At 43.9% G+C, this 16633-nt stretch overlaps 1 protein-coding gene and 1 non-coding gene across 2 annotated transcripts in view; both read left to right on the plus strand.

Moving 5' to 3' along the window:
* Positions 1 to 16633, plus strand: part of LOC110590213 (zinc finger protein 383) — a 79187-nt gene that overhangs the window by 35242 nt on the left and 27312 nt on the right. The window lies entirely within an intron of this gene.
* On the plus strand, positions 5999 to 6105 carry LOC123323351. Its single transcript, XR_006539353.1, has one exon. It is a non-coding gene; the product is annotated as a U6 spliceosomal RNA (small nuclear RNA).

Below are 16633 nucleotides of genomic sequence, written 5' to 3' on the forward strand. Positions count from 1 at the left end.
ATATCTTCTGAAGACTGATGCTTTAATTAATATATAATTCATTGTCTCTTGTAAACTTTTCTTATTTAAAGTCTACTTTTTTATGCTATTATAGCCATCTCAGGTCTCTTTGAGTTACCAGTTGCCTAAATGTAATTTTCTATTACTTCACTTTGAAACTATATGTGTCTTTGGGTCTAAAGTGAGTCTTTATTATTTATTATTTATTTAATTTATTTATTTGCCACCCAGGCGCCCTTATTTATTTTTTTTAAAGTGAGTCTTTAAAGTGAGTCTTCTTAAATTCCACATATGAATGGAATCATATGGTATTTTTTTTTCTTTGACTGACTTATTTCCCTTAGCATTATACTCCGCAGCTCCATCCATGTTGTTGCATATGGCAAGATTTCATTCTTTTTTATGGCTGAATAATATTCTATTGTATATATACATCACAACTTCTTTATCCATTCATCAGTCAATGGACACTTGCGCTGCTTCCATATCTTGGCTATTGTAAATAATGCTGCTATAAACAAAGGGATGTGTGTATCCCTTTGAATTAGGGTTTTTGTATTCTTCAGGAAAATACCCAATAGTGTGTTTGCTGGATCATAGGGTAGTTCTATTTTTTTAAAAAAGCTTTTATTCATTTGAGAGAGAAAGAGAGAGCGTGCACATGGGTAGGGGGGAGGGGCATAGGGAGAAGCAGACTCCCTGCCTAGCAGGGAGCCCTGATGAGGGGCTCAATCCCAGGACCCCAGGATCATGACCTGAGCCGAAGGCAGCTGCTTAACTTACTGAACCACCCAGGCACCCAGGTAGTTCTATTTTTAATTTTTTGAGGAACCTCCATACTGTTTTCCACAGTGGCTTCACCAGTTTCCATTCCCAGCAGTGGTGCAAGAGGGTTCCTTTTTCTCCACATCCTTGCCAACACTGTTTCTTATGTTGTTGATTTTAGCCATTCCGACAGGCGTGAGGTGATCTCTCATTGTAGTTTTGATTGCATTTTCCTGATGATGAGTGATGATGAGCATCTTTTCCTGTGTCTTTTGGTGATCTGTATGTCTTCTTTGGAGAAATATCTGTGTCTTCTGCCCATTTTTTAATTGGATTATTTGTGTTTTGGCTGTTGAGTTGTAGAAGTTCTTTATATATTTTGGATATTAACCTTTTATTGGATATGTCATTTACAAATATCTTCTCCCGGGTGCCTGGGTGGCTCAGTTGGTTGGGTGACTGCCTTCAGCTCAGGTCATGATCCCAGGGCCCTGGGATCAAGTCCTGCCTTGGACTTCCCCTGCTCTGTGGGCAGTCTGCATCTCCCTTTGCCTCTGCCTGCCACTCCCCCTACTTGTGTGCTCTGTCTCTCTCTCTCTGTGTCAAATAAATAAATAAAATCTTAAAAAATATTTATCTTCTCCCATTCAGTAGGTTGCCTTTTAGTTTTGTGGATTGTTTCCTTCACTACACAGAAACTTTTTATTTTGATGGAGTCTCAATAGTTTATTTTTGCTTTTTGTTTCCCTTCCCTCAGGGGACCTATCTAGAAAAAAATTGCTACAGCCAATGTCAGAGAAATTACTGCTTGTGCTCTCTTCCAGGATTTTAATGGTTTCAGGTCTCACATTTAGGTCTTTAACCCACTATGAATTTATTTTTGTGTATCGTGTAGGAAAGTGGTCCAATTTCATTCTTGTACATGTTGCTGTACAGTATTCCCAGCACCATTTGTTGAAGAGACTGTCTTTTTCCCATTAGATAGTCTTTCCTGCTTTATCAAAGATTAGTTGACCATATAATTATGGTATGTTCCCCTCTAAACTTACCTTGTTCAGGGTTTTTATCATGAATGGATGTAGTACTTTGTCAAATGCTTTTCTGCATCTATTGAAATGATTATATGGTTCTTACCCTTTATTTTATTAATATGATGTATCATGTTGATTGATTTGTGAATATTGAAACACTCTTCCAGGAATAAATCCCACTTGATTGTGGTGAATGATTTTTTTAATGTATTGTTGATTTGGTTTGCTAGTATTTTGTTGAGGATTTTTGCATCTATGTTCATCAGGGATATTGGCCTGTAGTTCTCTTTTTTTGTGGTGTCCTTACCTGTTTTTAATATTAGGGTAATGCTCCCTTCATAAGATTAATTTGGAAGTTTTCCTTCCTTATCTATTGTTTGGAATAGGTTGAGAAGTATAGGTATTAACTCTTCTTTAAATGTTTGTTAAAATTCACCTGTAAAGCCATCTGGTCTTGAACTTTTGTTTGTTGGGATTTTTTTGATTACTGATTCAATTTCTTTGCTGGTTATTGGTCAGTTCAAATGTTTTATTTCTCCCTGCTTCAATTTTGGTAATTTATATGTTTCTAGGAATTTATCCATTCTTCTAGGTTGTCCAATTTGTTGGCATATATTTTTTCATAATATTCTCTTATGATTGTGTGTATTTCTGTGGTGTTGGTTGTTATTTCTCCTCTGTCATTTATGATTTTATTTATTTAGGTCCATTCTCTTTTTTTCTTTATCTATCTATCTATCTTTTTTTTTTTTTAAAGATTTTATTTATTCACTCAAGACACACAGAGAGAGAGAGAGAGCACGAGCAGGGGGAGAGGCAGAGGGAGAAGCAGGCTCCCCGCTGAGCCAGGAGCTGGACATGGGGCTCGATCCCAGGACCCTGGGATCATGACCCGAGCCGAAGGCAGATGCTTAACCATCTGAGCCACGCAGGCGCCCCTCTATCTATCTATCTATCTATCTATCTATCTATCTATCTATCTATCATCTATCTATCTATCTATCTATCTATCTATCTGTCTATATATAGAGAGGGAGATATTTTTACGGATTTTTTCTTGGGGTTGACTTCTAGTTTATAATGTTGTGGTCAGAAAAGATGCATGGTATGACTTTGATCTTCTTGAATTTGTTGAGGCTTGTTTTGTGGCCTAAGATGTAATTTATTCTGGAGAATGTTCTGTGTGTACTAGAAAACAATGTGTATTCTACTATTTTAAGATGGAATGTTCTCAATATATCTGTTAAATCCATCTGGTCCAGTGTGTCATTCAAAGCCACTGTTTCCTTGTTGATTTTCTGTTACAATTGACATCTTTTTTTTTTTTAAGATTTTATTTATTTATTTGAGAGAGAGAGAATGAGAGAGAGAGAACACATGAGAGGGGATAGGGTCAGAGGACGAAGCAGACTCCCTGCCGAGCAGGGAGCCTGATGCGGGACTCGGTCCAGGGACTCCAGGATCATGACCTGAGCCGAAGGCAGTCGCTTAACCAACTGAGCCACCCAGGTGCCCTACAATTGACATCTTAAACTTATAATTATCTAGCTTGAATTAATACTAACTTTGCCTCAGTAGTATACAAAAACTCTCTTCCTTTACAGCTCTGCCCTCCCTTTTTGTTGTTATTGTCACAAATTACATCTTTATGCCTGTGTGCCATCAACACAGATTTATAATTATTGCTTCATACAGTTGTTTTATTTTTTTAATTAATTTATTTTTAAAGATTTTATTTATTTATTTAATTGACAGAGAGAGAGAGACAGCGTGAGAGGGAACACAAGCAGGGAGAGTGGGAGAGGGAGAAGCAGGCTTCCAGCCAAGCAGGGAGCCCGATACGGGGCTCGATCCCAGGACCCTGGGATCATGACCTGAGCCAAAGGCAGTCACTTAACCAACTGAGCCACCCAGGGGCCCCCATACAGTTGTCTTTTAATTCATATAGGAATTAAGACAATTATAGACCAAAAATATATGAACACTGACTTGTATATTTACTTATATAGTTAACTGGTGTTCTTTATTTCTTCATGTGGATTGAGTTATTGTCTAGTGACGTTTCATTTCAGTCTGAAGGACTCTCTTCCTATAATTTTTTTTTGAAAACCAGTACTCCTGAATATTATAATGTGGCAACTCTGGAGATCATATTTGCCCCCTTCCCCAGGGTTTACTTTGGCTGCTTGTTATAGTTGTTGATATTCATTTATTCAGTGGCTTTTCTGAACGAATTTTGCAAAGTCTAAATCCTTTGTCACATGTGGCCATGGAAATCTCTGTTCTATTGGTTTGTGGGGAACTAGTGATCAATAGAAATTTTCTTTACCTGGAACCAAAAACAATCCCCTAGTCTTTGCAGATGGTGTGTGTGTGTGTGTGTCACACTTTCAATCCTTTAGGCATTTTGCAACTATGCCTTAACTTTCATTTCCTGGTCGGACAGAGCCTGAAGGTAAATCAGAGGTGAATCTTAGGGCCTTCCCTAGTAACAACTCATAAAGATACAAATAAAAGTAATTTATTTAGGGGTGCCTGGGTGGCTCAGTTGGTTGAGCGACTGCCTTTGGCTCAGGTCACGATCCTGGAGTCCCTGAATCGAGTCCCGCATCGGGCTCTCTGCTCGGCGAGGAGCCTGCTTCTCCTTCTAACCCTCCCCCATCTCATGTACTCTCTCTCTCTCTCTCTCATTCTCGCTCTTAAATAAATAAATAAATCTTAAAAAAAAAAGTAATTTATTGAAGCTTTAGTTTTGGTGATAAAAGTATTTCAACATCTTAAATTATTATTATCCTATTATATCCTGTCATATAATGGAAGATACCTTAACTCTTACAAGGAATGAGTTTGCTGTTTATCTACAGTTCTGAAGTGATATCTATCACTTCAAAAAGTAAAATGTAAAAAGGTAAAAGTGAAAAAAGTAAAATGGTTTATAATAAAATAATGAAAACATGAAACTTTATATATATTTTCATATGTTTGCAAATACTTATATGAATGCTGGAGAACATTAAGGAAAGATGTTCATCATCTTGTTAACACTGGGACTGGGTCAGAGGATGAAGTGGAGGGAGAATATTGACTTTTTCTTATATAATTAAATAGATGAAGTAAACCAATTAAAAATGCCTGAAGGGAAGGGGAAAATAAAGCAAAATTAAAAAAAAAAAAGTCCATGGGCGCCTGGGTGGCTCAGTCGTTAAGCGTCTGCCTTCGGCTCAGGTCATGATCCCGGGGTCCTGGGATCGAGCCCCGCATCGGGCTCCCTGCTCGGCGGGAAGCCTGCTTCTCCCTCTCCCTCTCCGCCTGCTTGTGTTCCCTCTCTCGTTGTGTCTCAAATAAATAAATAAATATCTTTAAAAAAAAAAAAAAGTCCAAAAGTGGCAGTGTATCGTTGTGACTTAGCTTGCAGACTCAGAAGCTATCTTTGTGGTACAAATCCATGCTTTCCATTTGCTGTGTTACATTGGACAAATCCTTCTAATGCCTTTTCTGGTCTTATTTTCTACATTTAAAAACTATGAATAGGGGCACCTGGGTGGCTCAGTCGTTAAGCGTCTGCCTTCAGCTCAGGTCATGATCCCAGGGTCCTGGGATCGAGCCCCGCATCGGGCTCCCCACTCAGCGGGAAGCCTGCTTCTCCCTCTCCCACTCCCCCTGCTTGTATTCGCTCTCTCGCTGTGTCTCTCTCTTCAAATAAATAAATAAAATCTTTAAAAAAAAAGCTATGAATAATTGTACCTCTCTCTATATATTTAAAGTTTGTTTGTTTCTTTGTTTACATTGTCTCTATACCCAACATGGGGCTTGAACTCATGACCCTGAGATCAAGAGTCCCATGTTCTTCCCACTGAGCCAGCCAGGTGCTCCAAAATGTCACTTCTTTCTAAAATAATCTATAAGTTCTAGGCAATCTCAATCAGAACACCAGCATCAGTTTTTAATAATAGAATTGACTAGCTCATTCTAATTCTCAGGTGGAAGACAAAATGGGCCAGAAGAGCCAGAAACGTTTGGAAGATAATTACATAATGGAAGGACTTGCCTTATCAAGAGCCAAATTCCATAAAGCTTCAGTATGGTATTGGGACAGTAACACAAACAGAAGAGAGATGGAAAGAATGATTGTTCTGTAAATGGTGTGTGGACAGTTGTTTATCCATGGGGGGGGGGGAATGGTTACATATCTACCTCACACCTTGCTCCCTTCAGCAGCACATATACTAAAATTGGAATGATACAGAGAAGATTAGCATGGCTGCTGCACAAGGATGACATGCAAATTCATCTCTACCTCACACCATACCCCCAAAATCAACTCCAAAGGAAATGTAAAAATCAGAAACTATTACAGAATTAGAAGAAAATAAAGGAGTGGTTTTTTTTTAATTGCAGGATAAGAATACTTTTGCATGTAAGAAACAAAATTCAGTATACATAAAGGAAGAGAGCGATAAATATAACTTAGTGAAAATTGAATATTTTAAAAGTCCAATGACGCCAGACCTTCCAGCCAAGATATGTACACTGAAACTGAAAGCTCTGGGACTGGGGCGCCTGGGTGACTCAGTCGTTAAGCGTTTGCCTTCGGCTCAGGTCATGATCCCAGAGTCCTGGGATGGAGCCCTGCATGGAGCCCCGCATTGGGCTCCCTGCTTAGTGGGAAGCCTGCTTCTCCCTCTCCCACTCCCCCTGCTTGTGTTCCTTCTCTTGCTTTGTCTCTCTCTGTCAAATAAATAGATAAAATCTTTAAAAAATAATAATAAAAAGAAGGGACTAATTCCAATTCAGGCCAAGGGAGCAGAGACTGGGGACTAACATCCCCTCAGCCCCCCTCCCCCCCCCCCCCGCCACCCCAGGGGAGAGGGGCGCCTGGTAGAGACAGAGAAACCTGATTAGGCAAAGGTATGGTGTAAAATAAAGATAAAAATACCGGAATAAAGTAATAAAGATACCGCCTTAGTTGATGCATCTCCCACCTTTCCCATCTCCCCCTTCCCCCAGCTCCTATCATGCTGCAATTCTGCACTCGTCCCAAGTGTCTCAATTTAAAACCTCGCGGAAAAGATAAGGATTTTCCTGTCACAGCCTTGGGGAACCTGAGTGGGCAAAGGTGTGGAGGAGCCCGTTCCCCCACCCTCCCACCCCGCCACGGGTATCCTGCACCTGCCCCCTCTTCCAAAATCCCAACTGCCCTCTCAGTAGCCGGCGAGAGAGCCGGTCTAGCAGGGACAAGAGCCAGCACGCGACAAATGTTTGGGGTAATCAGGAGCAGAGGAGTGAGATTAGCGCAGTGATTTAGGAAACAGCCCCGACACTAGAAAAAACTCTGCCGTGAGAGACAGCACACTGAGGCCTCATAGGGATATAAGAGCCAGTTAGAGAAGGAAAAATTGTGGGAGAAAGGAGCTAACCAAGACCTGGACGACCCTAAGTTCCCATAGCAACGCCTCAGCGTCCCTTGTTATGCAGGATTCCTTCCTAGGGGCCTTTTGTTGTTAGGAGGGCTGGCCCCCGCGGGTCACTCACAGCCGGATTGGCCCAGCCTCGCAGGCCTCCCACTAGCTCCTTTGTTGTTGGAAGGACTCGCCCCAGCTAGTCATTTTCAGCCGTGCTGTACCTCCCACTAGGCCTCCATTTGGCCCCTGGGGACGTTAGGGAGGCTCTTCTTCCAGCTGTGACCAATCCAGGCTTAGGAACGCACGTCTGTCAGTCACGGTCTGTTTCCTGCTCTCCCTTCACTCAAAACCACGGTCCACACGGACAGCACTGTCTGGACATCCACGCGACCGCCTAGATCAGAACCAGAGAGCTAGTCTGCAAAATACTGTTTCCTCTATTTGGAAGACAATCGCGGAGTAGAAGAATGGGGCTCTGAATTCCGTGGGTGGAGATTGGAGTCGAGGGGCCCGCGGGTCCCAGGGGATGCCAAGAAACACACACAAACACACACACGAGGGCCATGGATCCCTTCGAATTAGAAATTTATAAAATGTTACCCCAAAGACAGTTCCAGATACCCACACAAAGAGGAGTTTGCTGAAATTAAAGCCGTTGGTCGCGGTTGCTTGTAAGAGCAACTCCCAGAACTGAGGTAAACTGTAGAACACTGAAATGGCTGCAAACTCCGGGACTTTACTGACAAATGCAAAGCTCTGATGCTTGCCCCCTCTGTACTCTGATTGCTGGTTAGAAACGTATTGGATTTGGTTTTGCCCCTGGATTTGGTTTTGCAAAGAAGGGGCCCGGCACCGCAAGTGTCTGTTTGATTTTATTCATTAATGTCTTCACTGTCCATTTCCTTTATTTTATTATTTATTAGCCCATTGATAATGAGACCTGCTGTGTGCAAAGTCAGGTCTCGGAGTTCAGGGGTCGTAACACCTGGACGAGGACAGGGGGTCTCCATCGCCGAGTGCAAATCTCCTAGACGATTCAGCCAACAGCGCGAAAGATGATTGCAAAGTGGGGGTGAGGCGCCCAGAGCAAGCGTTCTCGCCTGGACTCCCGCAAGAAACCTTTGTTACTCTTTGTAGGCGGGTCGGCCGTAAACACTTGTTATTGGTCAATGAGAGGCGAGCCCTTCCTTTTTTGCACATCCATTGGCTAAGGCCTCTGTCTATATTTGAGATACCCGCATTCTTCCTTTCTTCCTCGGTGTTGCTTTGAAACTGAGTCCAGTGTATTTAATCCTGTTTCCCATCGGCCACTGTTTCCGGAAGCCCGCCCCCACGCGAAGGCACAGGCAAGCGCGAGGCCGGAAGAAGCTGTGCAGGAAGATGGGGCTGAACGTGGTTTCAGACCCTTACGTTGGGCTGGGAAGAGACCGCCGGACGTGGGACGTTCGGGTCCGCGCGGCGTGAAGTCCTCCGGGTCCGTCCTGCGTGCCTGGGAATCCGGCTGTCGCGACGGCGAGAGTCGGGACTTGGCTGGAAACCTGAGCGGTTAAACCTCCAGCTCTTTCTGGTTTCCAGCCGGACTAGGTGGGCGCCCGCGCAGAGGCTGATCAGACCTCCGACTGGCAGGGTCTTGGTATTAAAGGTAAAAGCAGACATTTTCCAGCCCACCCGGGTAAAACGCCCTTTCATTTTTTGGTAGGGTTTTTTTTTTTTTTTTTTTTTTTAAGATTTTACTTATTTATTTAACAGAAAGCCCGCACAAGGAGGGGGAGCGGCAGGCACAGGGAGAAAGAAGCAGCCTCCCTCTGAGCGGAGAGCCCGTTGTGGGGCTCAATCCCAGGACCCTGGGACCATGACCTGAGCCGAAGGCAGACGCTTAACCGACTGAGCCACCCAGGCGCCCCTTGGCAGGTGTTTTTTGCAGCACCTTCCGCGGGAAAGGTTGGCCAATGGATTCAGGTTTATTAAATGAGTGAATACCTGGTTAGGAGTGTATTTATACTATAGGTCCCCAACCTTTTAAAAATCCCATTCTTGTTAGCTGTATTATTTAGTGGAATGTCTGTGATAAGGACAGCCAGTTACAGTGGCTTTGGGGATTTTATGTTAATAAAACCAACTTTTAGTTTTGATTGCCCTAGGCTTCATAAAAATTTATTTTGAGAAATTGCTGTCAAAGGCATAACAAGTTATTTTGGATTTTTTTTTTTTTAAGATTTTATTTATTTATTTGACAGAGACACCGCGAGAGAGGGAACACAAGCAGGGGGAGTGGGAGAGGGAGAAGCATGCTTCCCGCTGAGCAGGGAGCCCCTTGCGGGGTTCGATCACAGGATCCTGGGATCATGACCTGAGCCTAAGGCAGACGCTTAATGACTGAGCCACCTAGGCGCCCCTGGATTTTTTTTTTTTTTAAGATTTTATTTATTTATGTATTAGAGAGCGAGAGAGAGAGAAACAGCATGAGAGGGGAGAAGGTCAGAGGGAGAAGCAGGCTCGCTGCTGAGCTGGGAGCCCGATGTGGGACTCGATCCCAGGACTCCAGGATCATGACCTGAGCCGAAGGCAGTCGCTTAACCAACTGAGCCACCCAGGCGCCCGGATTTTCTTTTAAGGGAAAATATGTTCCTGACTTTGGTACCTTACTATTAGTAATAATTCCCCAATTTCTTTAATATCTTATTTTTTGACAGATATACATAGTTCTTGTAAAAGGAACAGCCAGTTAAGGAGGTTTAGGGATTTTTGTTTTGTTTAAAAACTATAACCCTGGTTTGACTATTTTAGTAATAGATAATAGGATTACCTTCCCAAACCCTTTAAAATGTTACTCAGTGAGTGGATCTCTTATTTTTGTAGGATTTATTTCATAGCTTTGGATGAGAGACCTCATACAGGCTTAGGTCCCTATGCCAAATGCAATTTTATCGTTGGGTATGTTGCATTTTCTTCTTTGACCATGCATCAGTTTAGAAGTGTGTTTACTTTCCTGAGTTTTCATTTTCTCCCTTTCTTCTGCCTTGTCTAGCTCACAGAACAAATACTAACAGAAAAGAATAACTTGAGGGATTTGGAGAGATACTTTGTACTTTAAAAAAAAAGTTTTTATTTATTTATATGACAGAGGGAGAGAGGAACACAAGCAGGGGGAGTGGCAGAGGGAGAAGCAGGCTTCCTGCAGAGCAGGGAGCCTGATGCAGGACTCAATCCCAGGACCCTGGGGTCATGACCCGAGCCAAAGGCAGCCACTTAACGACTGAACCACCCAGGCGCCCCACTTGTACTTACCACTAAGTGAGATTGATTTTTAGTCATTGAGCATCAGGAACAGGCCTGGGAGGCCAACAGCCTCATTCAGATCCCAGATGCAGCCTTTATTAGCTCTCTGACCTTGAACCCACCAATGAGCCTCATTAGCTCTCTGACCTTGAACCCACCAATGAGCCTCACAGTGGCTTTGATTCGTCATGGGGAAAATGGTAGCATCCAGAGTGGCTTGCTGCCAGGTTCACATTGATGATCCAGGGGAAGTGCCTGGCCTCCATCTCTCCTTGCTGCTCCAACCTTTGCCTTGTTAATTGAAGAAATACTACTATAAACACATTCTGGAGGTGTGTCTGGCATTTACCCTCGTAATGATTTATGGAGAAACCTTCACATTTTCAATTGTTTCCTTTGCTTTCTGTCATTCCTAACCTACCTGATTCTATCTGATGTGATCTTGTGTGTGTTTGCATAGATAGAATTTTGGCTTACCTTTCTCTTCAGAGTCTGATTGCCTGCACCCTACCTCTACCGGGATGTAGAGTTTCTTGGGACTCACTCCCAGCCCATCCCTAGAGTCCTGTACTATTTCCCGTCCCTCCCCGTCACTGCAGCTTTATTGCTTAAACATTTCATGATGGGCATCCCTTCCTGACTTTGTATTATGTTAAATTATATTGAGTTATTGTTCTCTGTGTGTCCGTGCTGTATTACAGTTCATGGAGGCAGGTGGGCCTAGGTTAAGAATTTGCCTTCTGCTCCTGAAGGAGAGGTCACAAGGAGTTGTTGAGCAGAGATGGGGAGACACTGGGCTGATGTTTCCTTAAGGGTTCCCCTAAGAAGGGGGAGGCTGAACCTTCTCAAGCAAACTTGTTTTTATTCTTTTAGGTCTGAATTTTGGGCAAATCTTGTAGAGATTAAAGAGGTAAGACTAAACTTTCAACATTCACACTGAGAAAGGCTGAGGAGATGAGTTGGGCTACAGCTTGGGGTGGCAAAATGGTAGACAGGTGGACAGCAAGAAAATATAACCCAGAGGGAGAAGAGAAGATACCCCTCAGAAATCAGGGCAAAATCCCAAAGTGTCTCTTTCCCCATGGTATCACCAGGATGTGGATTCCCCTCCCAGGTCCACCCCTGCAGTGCCAGTGAAGGACAGCGGAGCTGTGGGGATGAGAGTTTGATCACTCCATTCAGATGCACACCCAGATACATGTGTGGCACCTCCTGGCATGCTGCCCCCTGGATAAGTTCAGTGCTTCTCCATGCACAGCATATATCTATTTCAGATGAGACATCCAGTCTATATGGCATGTGCTGATTTGGTTTTGATCTCATGTCATGGTGATAATCAAGACAGTGACCCTTAACAGTTTAAAATTCTTCAGCTTGCCAGTTTGTGATTGGGATAGTTTTTTTTTTTTTTTTTTTTTAAGATTTTATTTATTTATTTGACACAGAGAGACACAGTGAGAGAGGGAACACAAGCAGGGGGAATGGGAGAGGGAGAAGCAGGCTCCCCGCTGATCAAGGAGCCCGATGCAGGGCTCCATCCCAGGACCCTGGGATCACGACCTGAGCGGAAGGCAGATGCTTAACCGACTGAGCCACCAGGTGCCCCTGGAGTGTATTTTATATCTACACCGTTTCTCAATTCAAACTAGCCATGTTTCTAGTGCTCAGTAGCCACATGTGATGAGTGGCTGTGTCATCGGACAGCACAGCTCTAGGGAATGATTTTTTTTTTTTTTTAAAGATTTTATTTATTTATTTGAGAGAGAGAGAATGAGAGACAGAGCAGGAGAGGGAGGAGGGTCAGAGGGAGAAGCAGACCCCCCACTGAGCAGGGAGCCCGATGCGGGACTCTATCCCGGGACTCCAGGATCATGACCTGAGCCGAAGGCAGTCGCTTAACCAACTGAGCCACCCAGGCGCCCCCTTTTTTTTTTTAAAGATTTTATTTATTTATTTGAGACAGAGAGAATGAGAGACAGAGAGCATGAGAGGGAGGAGGGTCAGAGGGAGAAGCAGACTCCCTGCCGAGCAGGGAGCCCGATGCGGGACTTGATCCGGGGACTCCAGGATCATGACCTGAGCCGAAGGCAGTCGCTCAACCAACTGAGCCACCCAGGCGCCCTCTAGGGAATGATTTTATGTACACACTCCACCTCTCTTCCTGCCTCCATTCTCATGGACCTCCACACCCCTGGAGTTGGTGACTTTTGCCTCCCTCTTTCCTCTCTTGCTGTTTGTTGTGTTCCTTTTCCGGTAACGGAGACTCATTTCCAATTCCTTAATATTCTGGCCTGATTTCTTCTTATTTTCTTTTGAGGGTCACAGTTTTTTCCTCTATCCCCCGTTTCAGCCTTTCCCCATAAGAGGTGCCATGCTTTTTTGTCTTGGTTGGGTATTTATTTGCAGTTACTTACTAATGATTATTGTCTTTGTCCCATCAGTTGAGTTAGACACTTTCCCCATTTTTTTCATGACAGATCTCCAGATTAATTTTAGAGTCAAACTGGAATGCATAAATTTAGAGGTGTGTAGCACCCCTTTTGTTTCTGCCTTGATTTTTAAAATAGCATATATAGCTGTATATGTATTTTAGGATATAAGATCTCACTCTTAAGTATTGCTTTGCCTCGTTGACTATTTTTATATCTTTTCTGTGTATTTTAGGGTTTCCATTAAACTGATGTAAAATTTTGTGTTCTTTTATATGAAAAATAAACATTTATTTTTAAAAAATTTCTACTTGAGTGGTTATTTTTATCTAGGAAAGTCCATAAAAATGGGCATATCAGTGACGTTCCTTCCTGTGCTATAATGGAATGTTATCAGGAAACAGGGTGTCAGGTCTCAGTGAGGGAGGGTAGAAAGTAGGGGTTCTCAGAGTGCCAGGGTCCCAGGTTTTCTGGAAGGTTTACGTGGGTCCAGTGGTTGGGCTTGTCACTACCTGGCTGAGCACTTCCTGAGTGGTACCTTTTATTTGTAGACATGATGCTGTCAATGTTCTTGCATCATCTTGGAGGTTTTTATGTTGCAGGAGTTTCCAGAGAAGCCCCTACAGGCAGGCTTCAAGTCCGTTGTGCTGCTGCCTTGCTCTTTAGGACCTCCCCCTGACCTGGTGTTAGAGTAGAGCCTAGTGTGTTCCTTGGACAAACAGCATCACGGCTACCTGGAAACATGTTAGAAATGCATATATCAGGGGCGCCTGGGTGGCTCAGTTGGTTAAGCGACTGCCTTCGGCTCAGGTCATGATCCTGGAGTCCCGGGATCGAGTCCCGCATCGGGCTCCCTGCTCGGCAGGGAGTCTGCTTCTCCCTCTGACCCTCCCCCTCTCATGCTCTCTCTCTCTCTCATTCTCGCTCTCAAATAAATAAATAAAATCTTAAAAAAAAAAAAAAAAAGAAATGCATATATCAGGTGCCACACAGGCACTGAATTAGAAACTCATGGGGAGGCCCAACAATCTGTGTTTACTAAGCCCCCCAGGCGGGTCTGTTGCAGCAGCTTTTTTTTTTTTTTTTTTAAGATTTTATTTATTCATTTGAGACACAGAGATACAGAGAGAGAGAGAGAGCATGAGCAGGGGTGAGGGGCAGAGGCAGAGGGAGAAGCAGGCTCCCTGCTGAGCAGGGAGCCCGATGCAGGACTCCATCCTAGGACCCTGGGATCATGACCTGAGCTGAAGGCAGACTCTTAACCACCTGAGCCACCCAGGCGTCCTTGTTGCAGCAGCTTTTGAGAAGCATTGTATCAGACGATGTTTGAGTTCATGCTAACTTAGTCACAGACACCTGGGTCTGCTCACTGCCTGCACTTTGTGCGGGCGTCTGGATCCTCGGAATCCCTCTCCTGGACTTAATAATCCCTCCTACTTGAAGTCTGTCTTCCACAGCCTCTGCACTTCCTGGCTTTTGTTTCTAGTGAGTTCTGTGGTATGTACTTCCATGTCTGTGACACTGTGAGAGAAGTGGCCGAGGCTGGAATTGCCACCTACTGCTGAAGGCAGTGGCGGTGTTCAGAAGGGAGGCGAGGAGCTGTGTTTGTGTGTGTCTTACAAGATAGACTGATACTCGGGGCACCTGGGTGGCTCAGGCGTTGGGCGTCTGCCTTCAGCTCAGGTCATGATCCCAGGATCCTGGGATCAAGCCCCGCATCGGGCTCCCTGCTCAGCGGGAGGCCTGCTTCTCTGTCTCCCACTCCCCCTGCTTGTGTTCCCTCTCCTGCTGTGTCTCTCTGTCAAATAAATAAATAAAATCTTTAAAAAAGAAAAGACTGATACTCGATAACTGCTTTGTTTTTACTTCATCTCCTGTTGACTTCACAATGTGAGTGCAGTCTGTGTAAACCTCTCTACTGAATGATGCACAAATGTAAGTATGTGAACATGAAGTCTGCATATGTGGATAAACGCCCTTATATATCATTTATTTATCCGTCATTACATCTCTGTGGGGTCTTACCTCATTCCTCGACCTTATTTTCTGTCACTGTACCCATCTCTACTTGAATGTATATGAAATATTTTATTATAAAAATAAACAGGGGCGCCTGGGTGGCTCAGTCGGTTGAGTGGCTGCCTTGGCTCAGGTCATGATCCCAGGGCCTGGGATCGAGCCCTGCATCGGGCTCCCTGCTTGGCGGAGAGCCTGCTTCTCCCTCTCCCTCTCCCTCTGTCTGCTGCTCTGCCTGCTTGTGCTCTCTCGCTCTCTGTTAAATACATAAATAAAAATTTAAAAAAAATGTTTAAAAATAAAAAATAAAAATAAACAGATACTATGTTTACTTTGTGTTTTTTCTCTCACTGTGGAACCTCCTCCCTTCTGGAGCTTCAGTGTGGGACCTGCTCTGCCTTCTGTGGCCAACTCTTTTGGAGCAAGAAGGTGTTGCCCACCACCCTGTGGCTGCAGGTGACATAGCAGAGGTGTGGGCAGCCATCTCTTACCCTTGAACCTGAGTTTCCGCATGAGATTTAGCTGCTGTGTGTCTTTCTGAGGACAGGATTGTGCTCATTTTCCTCATCTCCCTCTTGAGGGGCTGTTTGCTGTGCTTATTTACTCCCCATTTGCCCATCACCTGCTGATGTTATCCATGCTCTCCTCCTATCTGTGCACAAGATGGGAAAGGCTCTACACTTGACTTTCTCTTGTTTTTTATTCAGTGTCAACCCCTGAATATACCTTTCAGGGGCATGTCATCTTCCAATCTAGCCACGGTCCTTGTGCACACACCTCCCCAAAGACTGTCTCTCTGTAATGATTTTATGCACAAACTGCACTTCTTCCTGCCTCCTGCATCCCCATAAGTGCCCCACCCCCCACCCTCATCTGATTATTTCTTCCCTATCTCATATCCTACTTTTATGTTAGTTTTCTGACCTGAAATGTGATTACTAGGTCCTTTGTTTTCTGCCTTAATTTCTAAGTCATAGATTACTTTCAGGCTAAATTGTCACAGAATTTAGAGAAATATTTTACTTACCAGATTACCATTTTATTATGGAAGGATAATATAGGAACAGCCACATGGAAGAGATGCATAGGGCAAGGTATGGGGAAGGGTCACAGAGCTTTCATGCTGAGTGCACCACTCTCCCCGAGTCTTCATCAATCTGGAAGCTCTCCAAACTCCCATCTTTTTGTTTTTTTATGGAGGCTTCATTACACAGGCATGAAATAGTGATTGATTCAACCTCCAGCCCCTTTTCCTTCCCTGAAGGAAAGAAAGGGGAGTAAGTTCGCAGAGTCACATCATCACCTGACCTGCTGTTATATTATGTTTGACTTACTATAGGTAACCTATCAGCTTGGGTCTCTCTTCACTGACTGTGTAAACATGTCTACACATAGGGATCTGGATTATCTCAGGATCCCACCTCCCACCCCCTGCACCCCAATCCCTTCTCTAAAGCTTTCAGTCCTTCCATTTCATGTGGGCTCTTCATAGCCCCATGCCTGATTTTGGTTCTTACTGAGTTCTGTTAACAAGCACTCCACATTAATGGATATGAAACCCTTTGTGAGCTGTGCCAGCAGGACAGGAATAGGGCACTAGGCTGATCCTTCCTGAACACCATCCAATGGGGTAGGCTGATACTAACACACAAACTTTGTTTTTTTACTTCTCCAGGTAAAGGGATATTGGAAGAGATTCTGGAGTAGGATG

The sequence above is a fragment of the Neomonachus schauinslandi genome, chromosome 16 (genome assembly GCF_002201575.2).
Source record: "Neomonachus schauinslandi chromosome 16, ASM220157v2, whole genome shotgun sequence".
Classification (NCBI taxonomy): domain Eukaryota; kingdom Metazoa; phylum Chordata; class Mammalia; order Carnivora; family Phocidae; genus Neomonachus; species Neomonachus schauinslandi.